Below are 12354 nucleotides of genomic sequence, written 5' to 3'. Positions count from 1 at the left end.
AGGAAGTGTGTGGTACAGAAGATCAATAGAGAACGACAGAAGACACCATCAACTGGAAGGGACTGAAGCATTTCCCACAGCTCAATCTGGCTATGGTTTCACCAGCCATTAGTGTGACAGGCTTGGAAGGAAATGTGGGGGATACACCCTATATTTGTTTGTCCTTGGTGCATTCTCACTGAGGTTAATCATTCAATAGTTTATTCTGTAGCATGTGACTGGCTACAGGGGTGTAACTTAATCAGGGCTCTTCCGTATACAGGTTTGCCTAATTTGAAAGCCCGTTTCCAACCTGGGCAGGGAAGTCTCGGGAGCTGTGATGGGAAAATGGGAAACAGGGTCATCTGCGGTTGACATGCGAATGCAGGTGACATGAGCAGGGAATGCCTACCTGTTGGCTTCACCTGGGGATTGCTCTGGAGCCAATATGCTGCCAGCCGCTCCAGACAAACTACTGTCACTGGGGCTTCTGCATGGCCACGAGTGAAAGGGAGAAGTAGATTTTGAACAATGAATAGTTTATTTTCCAGGTCAACTTTGGGATGCCAGTAATTTCATTTCCAGGACCATCTGCCTACAGCAGAGGGTGGCTTGCTGTGGGGGAGGGGATCTGTGCCCCATCTGGAGAGGAATGTCCTGCAGACAGCTGACAGTCTGCATTGGGGAATATTTATGGCATCTGCACAAGTGAAGGCCCATTTGTATTTGCATTCAAGGAAAGGATAGTAATAGATGCTTAATGAAACTCAAGTGGTATTAGAGCATGAGGCTCACGTTAAGTGGGTAACCTCAAGCTAATGAGCCTTATTAGTACAGAACAACAGCAGTAGCAGCCACAGAAAGATGGGCAGTGAGGGCATCAATGGTGGGGAAAGAAAGAGTACTTTTCGTTACAGCTGCATTTTTATGTGAACAGTTAAATGTGACGTGGAAACATGAATAGGATATGACTGAAAAGCAAACCGGTCCATAGAAGAACCATGTGGAGAATTTTGCAAAAGAATTTTGAAATTAATGTTTGTATTAGTCTCCTATCCCTGCTCTAACAAATTACTGCAAATGCAGGGGCTTAACCAACACAAATATATTATCTTACAGTTTTAGAAGTCATGGGTCTGAGATGGTGTTTAAAGTCAAGGTATCAGCAGGGCTGTGTTCCTTCTGGAGGCTCAAGGGGAGAATGTCTTTCCTTACCTTTTCCAGGTTCTAGTGACGGGTTTGTGGTCCCTTCCCCTATCTTCAAACCCAGAAGGGTGGTATCTTCAAGTTTCAATCTCTATTTCTCTCTCTCTCTCCCTCCACCACACCCCTCTGCTTCCATCACTACACCTCTGCCTCACCCTTGCAATGACTTTATAATTACAATGGGCCCACACAAATAATCCAAAATAATCTCTTCATCTCTCCATGATTCCCTTATTTGAATCTGCCAAGACCCTTTTACCAGGGAAGGTAACAAACATATTCCCAGGTTCAGGGAATTAGGATGTGAACAACCATGGGGGGTGAAAGCATTATTCTACCACAATGTTGTGTTGTAAACGGTGAATCTTAAAAAATAACTTATTTTGTAATAATTTTAGGCTTATAGAAACCTAAGGTAGTACAGGGTAGTACGCCTTTTTTTTTTTCCAGAAACGGGTAAACCTAGTATTCTTTCTTAGTTTTATTTTTTTATTTTTTAAAATTTACATCCAAATTAGTTAGCATATAGTGCAACAGTGATTTCAGGAGTAGATTCCTTAATGCCTCTTACCCATTTAGCCCATCCCCCCACCCAGAACCCAATTCCAGCAACCCTCAGTTTGTTCTCCATATTTATGAGTCTCTTCTGTTTTGGCCCCCTCCCTGTTTTTATATTAGTTTTGTTTCCCTTCCCTTATGTTCATCTGTTTTGTCTCTTAAAGTCCTCATATGAGTGAAGTCATATGATTTTTGTCTTTCTCTGACTAATTTCACTTAGCATAATACCCTCCAGTTCCATCCAGGTCGTCTCAAATGGCAAGATTTCATTCTTCTTGATTGCTGAGTAATACTCCATTGTATATATATACCACATCTTCATTATCCATTTATCCATGATGGACATTTGGGCTCTTTCCATACTTTCGCTATTGTTGATAGTGCTGCTATAAACATGGGGGTGCATGTGTCCCTTCGAAACAGCACACCTGTATCCCGTGGATACATTCATCCATTTTGAGTTTATTTTCATGTATGGTGTAAGAAAGTGGTCCAGGTGCATTCTTCTGAATGTCGCTGTCCAGTTTTCCCAGCGCCACTTGCTGAAGAGACTGTCTTTATTCCATTGGATATTCTTTCCTGCTTTGTCACAGATGAGTTGGCCATACGTTTGTGGGTCCATTTCTGGGTTCTCTATTCTGTTCCATTGATCTGGGTGTCTGCTCTTGTGCCAAGTGAGCCTTTTGAAAACAGTGTTTTCATCTCTGTTCAGGTTGTACACATGTTTTTGCATTGAAAATTATTTGCAAACAAATGAGCCATCTATGAAAGTGCTTTGTGTTCTTTGGAGGGAAAAAAAAAGTGCTGTTTAGTGCAAGGCATTTGTGATACCCTGCTGCCTTCAGAGGAAAACCACACAGTGTTCCTTGATGGGAGTTTCCAGTCTCTTCCATCCCTGGGAACTTCTTGGGGCTGGTTCCTCAAGAGACAGGACCCAGACCTCATGACCATTATTGCCCCATGCAGACAGACAAAGTTAAGATGACTTCTCTCTACCTGTTGGAAAGCACATTCCACTCAGAAAGTCCTTCTCAGTGTCACCTACTTCCTGTTTCCTTCAATTGTTTCTTTGGATGCTTCTAGGCATTTGCCTACTTGTAACTGGCTGGGCAAGTGGTACCTGGGAAGCTTTGCCAGGTAGTTTGCCTGAGTCATCTGTGCCTGTGTGGTGAGATCCTCAGGGATGCTTCGTGGGAGTCTTAGGGACACTGTGATCCCTTCACCAGCTCCTGCTTAAGAATCTTCCCCTGCTACAGATTCTGGCTGTGGAATAGAACTAACCCTGATGGTGATGGGAGGCTGGTGATGGGCCTTCCAAACCCAGGTGTGCATCAGGATCACCTGGTGTGCTTTGCAGGAAATACATCACAAGATGACTCTGGAACATCTTGTTGCTCAAGAAAGCAAGGGAGGCACCTGGGTGATTCAGTCAGTTAAATGACCAACTTAGGCTCAGGTCATGGTCTCATGGTTCGTGGGTTCAAGCCCCGCGTCAGGCTCTGTCCTGACAGCTCAGAGCCTGGAGCCTGCTTCGGATTCTGTGTTTCCCTCTCTTTCTGCTCCTCCCCCACTCATTCTCTGTCTCTGTCTCAAAACTAAATAAAACGTTAAAGAAAATTAAATTAAAAAATCAAGGAATTAAAGAGTGATGGGAACATGTCAAAAGGACACAGGGACCAGACTGAAAGCTGAATCTGGGACAATTTGAACATCGCAATAAATAGTGATAGTAATGGATTATAAGCCACTGAATAAATGAATAAAAAAGCTGCCCCTAGTCCATATTCATTTGTATAATTAGCTAAACAAGTAAATAATCAGAGGAGGTTCTTGCTAATATATGTGTGTATATATTTATATATATATATACATATATATGTGTATACACACACACACACACACACACACACACACACACACACACACACACCCCATGCCAGAGATTCACCTGCTAAAACGCTGCCTCAATAGATCTAGAGTGGGGCCCAGGCACAGCAGTTATAGAAGGACCTGAAGTATTTGTCGTGTCATTCACTCTTCATCTGTTGAAACCTGTGTGTCAGGTGATGTACAAGTTGGGAAACCAAAGGGCAAAAACGTCCTGCTCTCCTGGAGCTCAGGGCAGAGGTGCTACTTAGACATCTAAACCATCCCCTGGGAGGTGGGCTCTGGGGTCTCGGAGCCCCGAAGAATGAAGAGGACTTTGCCAGGTGGAGGGGGAGAAAAGGGCATTCAAGACCTAGGGAAAAGCAAAGGTGTGGAGGAGGGCAGGGCGCGAGGGTGATCTTATCACGCAGGCAGTGAGTGTACCACAGGATTGCGACAGTGGAGGGCAAGAGCAGTTCGCACAGACTCTGGAGCACACGCCCTGAGCCAGGCAGTGGCCTGGGCACGCTTCGTCTACGGAGCCCTGGAATCTTCACCACAGCCACACTTGACACGGAAGAACACAACAGAGCGAGACTGAGGGACTTGCTGAAGGTCACACTGCTGGCACTCTGGAGCACACACTTTTAACCCTTTGCTGGGCTTTAAATCCTTGCTTTTCAACTGACCAGCAGTCTTGGTCTCCCCTGGGAACTTAGTAGATGTGCAGAATCTCAGAAAACCTGCACTTCAACTTGATCCCCAGGATAGTCACACGCACCTTGAAGTCTGAAAAGTGTCAGTGTAGGTAGGTCTCTCTGATGTCTGCTAGGAGGATGGACCTAGATAGGGACAGTGGGCGGGGACTTGGCAAGACCAGGTGGAGGTCTGTCATGGTGCTCTTATGAGGGGGGAAGGGGCCTGGTGGCACTGACACGGTGCTAAACTGGTCTCCCCCACACGGGCTTTCTCTCCACATCGTGACCGTAAGTTCCCGCGGTGCTGTCTCCAGCAGATCTAGCATGGCAATGTCCATCCATCAAGTCAACAGATGTAGGCCGACTCAGCGTTCTGTGGATGGATCACTGACTCTAGACTTGGAGCCATGAGATTGCCCACGGCTTTGCACGCTTTCTGCAATTCCACCTCCTTCATCCGAGCGCTGACCTCACATCCACAGGGATATCTGCCCTCCTGCTGGCCTGTCCAGTCACTTCCTGGGCTCAGCCTCTTCCTGCTGCCTCAGTCATTCCAGTGGCAGGTGTGAGCCATGAAGGTGATACTTAGTGGCAGGAGGGAAGTGAGTGTGGGAGCCCACACAGTGACCAGGCCATCCACTCCCTATTGATGGCTGGAACATCACTCATCACTGAATAAAGAAAACCCTATGGCCATTGTCGCTGTCCTCATTGTAGGAAGGAAAAAAAAAAAGTATCCCAAAGCAGCAGTAACTATTATAGAATTGTGCATTTTCTGTTGTGGGGAGCTTTGTCCAACCAAGAAAGCTAGATATGGATGTATGTCAAATGGTGTAATTTCTCTGAGTTTCCACAATCACTGGTGACTTCCACATTATTAGGAACTCGTTATTAACCCCCAAGTGACCTCAGTTCTGGGCTTTCATTCTTGGCTGCGGGGCTGCTGGTGTTTTTGCCCGGCAGTTTGCCCCGATGGATGCTGTTCTGCTTTTCTTTTCCCTGGTTAGGATTTAAACTGAGGATTTGAGTGTGAACTAAAATGTATTTCCATTAAAGGCATTTCTATTGCCATGGGGGAAATAACTCCAAGACATTCTGATATTCCCACGACTCAATCATAATTAATATTAATAATAATTACTAATGTTTATTGATGTTCCCTCCCTAAAAATTTCTGCTGTCATTAACTTACCCCAAATTCCCTAGGAAACAGGAGAGACCTGGTTCTTTTCCCTTTAGCACCCTTGAGCACAGGGACTGTGTTTCTCATCTCAGAATCTCACTGGCCAAGTGGTTAGCTCGATGAGTGAACACTCTGGCTGCTTTCAACCCAAGAAATCCTGTATCTAAGAAAACAGACTGTGGAGCAAGCAGAGGGAGAGCTCCAGGGTGGGGCGGCACTGACCACTGGCCCATCCACACACTCTTTCTGTTATATGGATGGAGAGGGGGAGCCAGCAGAAGGGAAAGAAACCACTGAAGCAATAAGATACTACTGCAAAGCTCTCTGGGAATTAGGAGATGGTAATTTTGCAGAATAATGGATGACCAGGTTTCTCAATATCAAAACCACCGAAAAGATGAGCATCTCTAATCAAGATAGTCAGGTGGCATCCCAGGGTAGAGATTTGGTGAGACTAGGGAAGGAGGGTGTGGCGAGCCATGACTGGGGGTGTGTGTTTAGCTGTGCCCTGGCCCAATTCATTCATATTCCCGAACCCCCTGCCCAGCCTTGACCACTGGGGCCCTACCCCCTAGCCACAGGAGCCTAACAGGGCTAACTTTTCTGCCCCCCCCCCTTTTATCTAGTGCAGCCCTTGTCAATCATCCAAGTCCATGAGCAACACCAGTCTTCAGTCTCCAGGGTTCCTTTCCCTCTTAGTGACCCCATTAGAACTCCACCACCGTGGAGCCCAGATAACCTACTCTTGACCTCTCTGTGGCTCCTTCTCCTTATCTGGAAATGGGATAAATTTTAACTGGAAGAATACGTCGAAGGCACTTTGCTTAGTGCTTCAGAGCATTAAATAGCCAAGCCTGGAATTCTTGTTGTGCTGTCATTCATACCCCGCCCTCTCAGCATAGGCCACAGGCAAGGACAGGAAGGGCGGCGGGAACCTGCCTGATTTCACAAAGAGCTTGGTTCAGGAATGCCGAGCCAGGGTGAGTAGGTGGAGGGAAATGACGTCTGGCCCTTCCCAGGTGAAGGTGCCCTTTGCCTTTGGGAAAAAACTGTTTAATTTGGGGAGGATCCCAAACAAAGGAGGCTCCAGAACAAGAGAGGTGGGGTCGAGAGCAAAGGCAACTGCCCACCAGCCAAGCTTCCTTCCACGGTGGAGTGGACACAGGTTCCCCAGGTTCTGGGGTGACAAGGGCATCCAGCCAGTCTCTCCCTGCCTCATCTCAGATGGCAAAAATTAGCATCCCCTTCTGTGTTTTCTGCGGTCTCCTGACAAAAGTTAAAACAAACTGCGATCCACAAAAACTTAGTGTTTGGCACTATTATTAGTGAATTAAACCATTAGCTTAAGGGTGAAAATGCCGTGCCAGTGTGCAGAGTAGATATTCTACCACCTTCTACAGGAACTGAAATCCCACTGTGTGTCAGAAGAGTCAGTTGGGAAAGGAAAGGCTCAGTGTGTTCCAGGGAAACGCAGGTGCGGGGAGCACTGTTCGCGATCCACAAGAACCGTCACACGGGGGGCACGGCGCAAGCTTCCCAACCCGCCTGTGCCAGGGACTTTGCCACAATGCAGGACTCCTGTCTCAGAAGGACAAGAGAAAGTGTTCTGGCCTTAGGCCTTGCCAGGTGGGAATGACCTTTACTGTGTGAGCTTGGAAGGAATCTGCCCCAGACACTTTTGTTTTGCATGGTTTTACAACAATCTTAAAGTGTTCTTTAGGGTTTGAAGTCCTCTCTGGGCTCTGGAACAGCAGGGGGTTGTAGGTGGGGTGGGTTGTTAATGGTATTTCTGAAAGGAGAATCTCCAGCCCTTGGTAGTTGACAGTTGGTCTCCCAGTAGTCAGATTCTTATTGCTGGAAACCTAGACCTAGGCCTTGAAGTCCACTTGACGTTGGAGAACATCCCCTGAATAATGCCATGGCTGGCACTGAAGTGCTTTAAGGATGGATGGGCCTTAGGTTCCAGATTTCAAAGAGGATTCTAGGCACCAACAGCATTCAAAAGCAAGTGGGAGGAAGGGAAGGGGGTCCCATTTACAGAGGGCTTTATGGACAAGGTGCTGTAAACTTGTCTTTATTCCTCACGTGAACACCCTGAGACAGGGCTTAGAGTGTCCCTTTCAGAGATAATGAAGCCAAGCCCTCGCTTTGATGAAGTAAACTTGCCCAGTGTCCCAGGGCTTGCAGTCAGTTGCCAGACTCTAAAACCCCTATCCTATGCCCTATATCACAATGGCTCCCGTACTAATGTTCCCCATCAAGGGACTCCACAGGGGTTGGCTAACAATCCATCATCATATGTGGGTGGGTACTGTGGCATACCACTTGTCCCACCCTGCAAGTTTTGTGTCTAGCCCTGTAAGGGGCTGAATTGTGTCCCCTGCAAAAGACATGTCCAATCCTTACCCCTGGTGCCTGTGAATGTGACCTTATTTGGAAATGGGGTCTTTGCAGGGGTAATTAAGTCAAGAATCTTGAAATAAGATGTTTCTGGACTTAGAGCGAGCCCTAAAGCCAATGACCGGTATCCTTATAAGAGAAAAGGAAGGGAGAACTAACTCACAGAGACACGGGGAACAGGCCACATGAAGATGAAGTCAGAGATGGCAGTGACATGGCTACAAGCCAAGGGATGCCAAGCATCGCCAGCAGCTACCAGAAGGTGAAGAAAGGCATGACGTAGATCCTCCCTCAGAGCCTCCGAGAGAAATCAACCCTGCTCACCGGATTTCAGACCTGTAGCCTCCAGCACTGTGGGAGAATCAATTTCTGTTGGTCTAAGCCACGTGTGTTGCAGTAACTTGTTAGGGCCGCCCCAGGACACGGGTACAGGCTGATCTCTGTAGTGAGAGGTGTTTAAGCCATTTCTTATGTAATGTGACTGCATGTTCCTTCTAGACGCTGACCTGAACCTGTGCTAGCTCCACTGAGCCTCTCCCTCACTCTATAAGGTGGGTGCCATTATTATCGTGTTCATTTTCTGGAAAGAAACAGACATAAGTCATCAGGTCCCAGCTGAGCTGGTGCCTAGTGGGTCAAACTCTGATCCAGGCAGTGAAGCTCCATGCCCCACACCCCCAGACGGTGATGAGTCGGGGTGGGTAACGCCTGTCCGGGGCACAGAGGGCATGGAGGAGGCTCAGCCCTGGTTCCAGGGTTGGCCCAGCCTCACAGTGGGCCTCAGAGCTGCACGGGACCACTGGTGGCACCCAAGGCTTACCCTCTGCTCCCTCCCCACTTAGTGGACCAGGGAGGAACAGTACTTTCCCTAAGGAACCCACCTCCACCTGACAGTCTGTGAGCACATCCGGCTGCTTGTTCCTTGTGTCCCGGAAGTGCCCAGGGAGTGGGGTTTCCTCCCTCTGGAGCAGCTGCAAAGACTCCAGACCAAGGCGCCTCTCCTGCCCTTCCCCCCAGGTTTATCCAGCGAGGATTTATATGAGCAGAAGACCCCACAAATGGAACCTACAAAGTCCGCTATCCCTTATAGTGATTCCTGAAGGCCAAAGGTCTGAAAACGCGAACTTTGGCGTTGCCAATTTGGTAGCAAAAACCTGACCTAAATTCATACGCAACTCTTTACGATCTATATCTATCCCCCTTGGCGTGAATATTTCACTGGAGAAGTATTAGTAGGATTCATTTCAGGGCACTGCCCCAGATGCCACCAGGTATTAGGTAAGACAGGACATATGCACTACAATTTCTTTATAAAATCGGGAAAGGCTGAATTTTCAACTTCTGGTTTTGAAACATAGCTGGTCCGAGAACTTCAGGTTAGAGTTTGGGGTCTTCTTCCGTTTTCCCCAGGCCTGTCCTCTGCCTAAGAGGGGTGAGACACGTGAGGGACAGAGAACAAACCCAGTTTCTCACTTCCCACGGAGGGGGTGTGTGTAGACATGTTTCATTCTTAGAAAAAGGTTTAATTTTGAAGTTAAGCTTGCATTAAGGAAGAAAAGTAGAGTTTATCAAGTCGGGGAGACCTGCGTGCAAACTCAAGGTTAAAAGTTCCTGACTCTATTGCACCTATGCGATAATGTGCAAAACGTCTGTAAAATGGGAACATTGCACCCACCATGCAGGGCTCTGTGGGTGGGAGTCTAAAGCAGCAGGGTGAAGCAAAAGCACAGTGACTCCATAAACACACCCCCTCCTTCATGAAACTCCTCCACCAGGGTGCCTGTGTGGCTCAGTTGGTTGAGCGTTCAACTCTTGGACTCTTGATTTTGGCTCACGGTTTGTGAGTTTGGCTCACGGTTTGTGAGTTTGAGCCCCACAGTGGGCTCTGCGCTGACAGTGCGGAGCCTGCTTGGGATTCTCTCTCTCTCTCTGCCCCTCCCCTCTTTCTCACTCTCTCTCAAAATAAACTTTAGAAATTCCTCCTCTAAAGCTGGCCAAAGTGTAAATTCTCAGAAAGAAAGTAATATTCTTTCCAATTCTTAGCTACAGGTATTTGACACTTGTAACCAACAGATTAGTCTCATGGTGTCATAATCAGACTTTGCCAAGTGCCTTCCAATAAATTATCACAGGGCTTTAGGGGCTCTGCCAGCCTGGGGTGTATACCCCAGCACATCTGGGGACAGAGACCAAGGGCAGTGAAGGCCACCCCAAGGCTTGCACTTGACTAATGTGTTTCATTATTAAAGGAGGTATCTATTTTTTTTTCAATATATGAAGTTTATTGTCAAATTGGTTTCTATACAACACCCAGTGCTCATCCCAAACGGTGCCCTCTTCAATACCCATCACCCACCTTCCCCTCCCTCCCACCCCCCATCAACCCTCAGTTTGTTCTCAGTTTTTAAGAGTTTCTTATGCTTTGGCTCTCTCCCACTCTAAGGAGATATCTATTTTAAATATCCTTTCCACAGGTTTGAGCCCCCAGGAGACTCTGGAGAAGGCTATTTCCAAAGGACAGGGAGTGTGACATTAAAAGACCCTGGAGATGTGCAGGGTGAACTTTCACAGGAGCTACTCCTCTGACACAGAGAGAGGGCCTAGGAAATGATGCTGGAGAGAACAAAAGATCTAGAATACACATTTTCTTTTATTCAGCCAGTTTCTTCTTGTTTTATTTGAAAATATAGGGTCTTTTCCCAGATTTATATTATTGTCACTAAACCAATGGTCTCATCAAGCTAACCCCTAAAAAATATTTGGGGTCTTTAACTGTCCAAGGGCTGGCAGGAAGCAAAGGTGAGGAACTTCCCCCCACTCCCCCCGCCTCCACTGCAGGCCCCTGCCCTGCCCGATGATACACTGCACTTCACATTTCATATGAGGCTGTGAACTTAACCTTGAGGACCTGTGCTCTGGGAGAGGGGAGATTCCATTTATATTTTATCCTGAGAGATATGTGCTGCCTACAAGTCTTGAAGTAACTTCAGGACCAGGACCACTGTTTTTATTCCCCTGGTTTTCAAAGGGGGAGGTGAAGCTTCCTGATGCTTATTTATCTTCACAAGGGAATGCTGCAGCCAAGTTACACATCGGTCAGTTTTGGACAATGATGGAAGGAAAAAGAACACTCTTACAAGCCAACAGTGCTAGCTCTCCCCTTTTCATTCTGCCCCTCGTACCTGAGGGTAACAGGTGTTCACACTTAGGAGTCTCCTGTCCTGGAAGGGTGTGCTAGAATCTCCTGGCGGGCCAAGAGGATGACAGGGAGAGGGTTGTGTAGTTTGGGCAGAAATCTGCTTACAGTAGTGACTTTCAGATGACCTTCCCTATCCCTGAGAATCACCAAGCACTGGGACAATTCATTCCTTAATTCCTTCACGCTCTCATTCATCCAGCAACTTTTTGGCCCACAGCACAGACACAGCTCTCTTTACCACCATGGTTTTGCACAGGCTGCTTAAAAAGGCTTTTATTTGGGGTGCCTGGGTGGCTCAGTCGGTTAAGTGTCTGACTTTGGCTCAGGCCGACTTCGGCTCAGGTCATGATCTCACAGTTTGTGAGCTTGAGCCCAGCATTGGGGTCTGTGCTGATAGTATGAAGCCTGCTTTGGATTCTCTGTCTCCCTCTCTCTCTGTGCCCTTCCCTCTCTCATGCTCATTTTCTCTCTCTCCCTCTCTCTTTTCTCTCTCTCTCAAAATAGATACATTTAAAAAAAGGGGGGGGGGGCTGATGTTCATTCTTTAAAACCCAGAATCAAATGTCACCCTGTCAAATGTTTTCTGCTTCTTCCCTCTCACCTCCAAATGCCCTGAACAAAGCAGTTCTCTACTATGTTGATTATTCTAAATCTAAAATTGATTCATTTTTCCGCCTTTCTAGTCCTGCAGCCAGTGAACTCCTGGGGGGAAATGGATCACTCTGTCTTATTAGCCTCTGTATGCCCAGCCCCTCATCGGAGCCTAGCAGAAGGCGCTCAGTAGATATCACTCCGTGAGTGATTTAATGAAGCATTTTTCAGGGCAAACATTTTCTAAGTGTGATCAATTAAAATGCACGTGTCGGGGTGGGGAGCAAGGACTGACCGCTCACATGACAAACTCCGCTGAGCGAACTTGGTCCTGGGACTTCTTTCACCAGGTGCCAGGAGGATGTGCAGGGAGGTGCCATTGAGCAGGAGTAGCAGATACTGCAGTGCCCTGCCAGCAGCCCCTCAGCCCCTCCTACTGGTTCCGTGTGCCCACGTCACTCCTGAACTTTGCTCTCTCATCCCTGTGACCCTTTTCAGAGAACTGCCCTTGGGTTCCTGGAGCTGGCTGGGCAGCCGGGGCAGGGCACTGGGAGCGCCCGGGGACTCCCTCCAGGGTGACTGCCAGCACCTGACTGTTGTGGGTGGTTGTGAACGCTCAGCTCCCTCGCCTCAAGGGAAAGTTCCAAGATTCAACTCGGTTCTAGAGCTTTCTG

The 12354-nt window shown here is 47.6% G+C and overlaps 1 long non-coding RNA gene across 3 annotated transcripts in view; it reads right to left on the bottom strand.

Annotated features, from left to right (window-relative positions):
* LOC123383959 overlaps window positions 1-12354 on the bottom strand; it is an 89347-nt gene that overhangs the window by 42757 nt on the left and 34236 nt on the right. The gene's annotated exons all lie outside the window — the stretch shown is intronic.

Source organism: Felis catus, chromosome A2 (assembly GCF_018350175.1).
Source record: "Felis catus isolate Fca126 chromosome A2, F.catus_Fca126_mat1.0, whole genome shotgun sequence".
Taxonomy (NCBI): domain Eukaryota; kingdom Metazoa; phylum Chordata; class Mammalia; order Carnivora; family Felidae; genus Felis; species Felis catus.
Note: the sequence above shows the minus strand (reverse complement) of the source record. Positions and strands in the feature narration are given on the sequence as shown.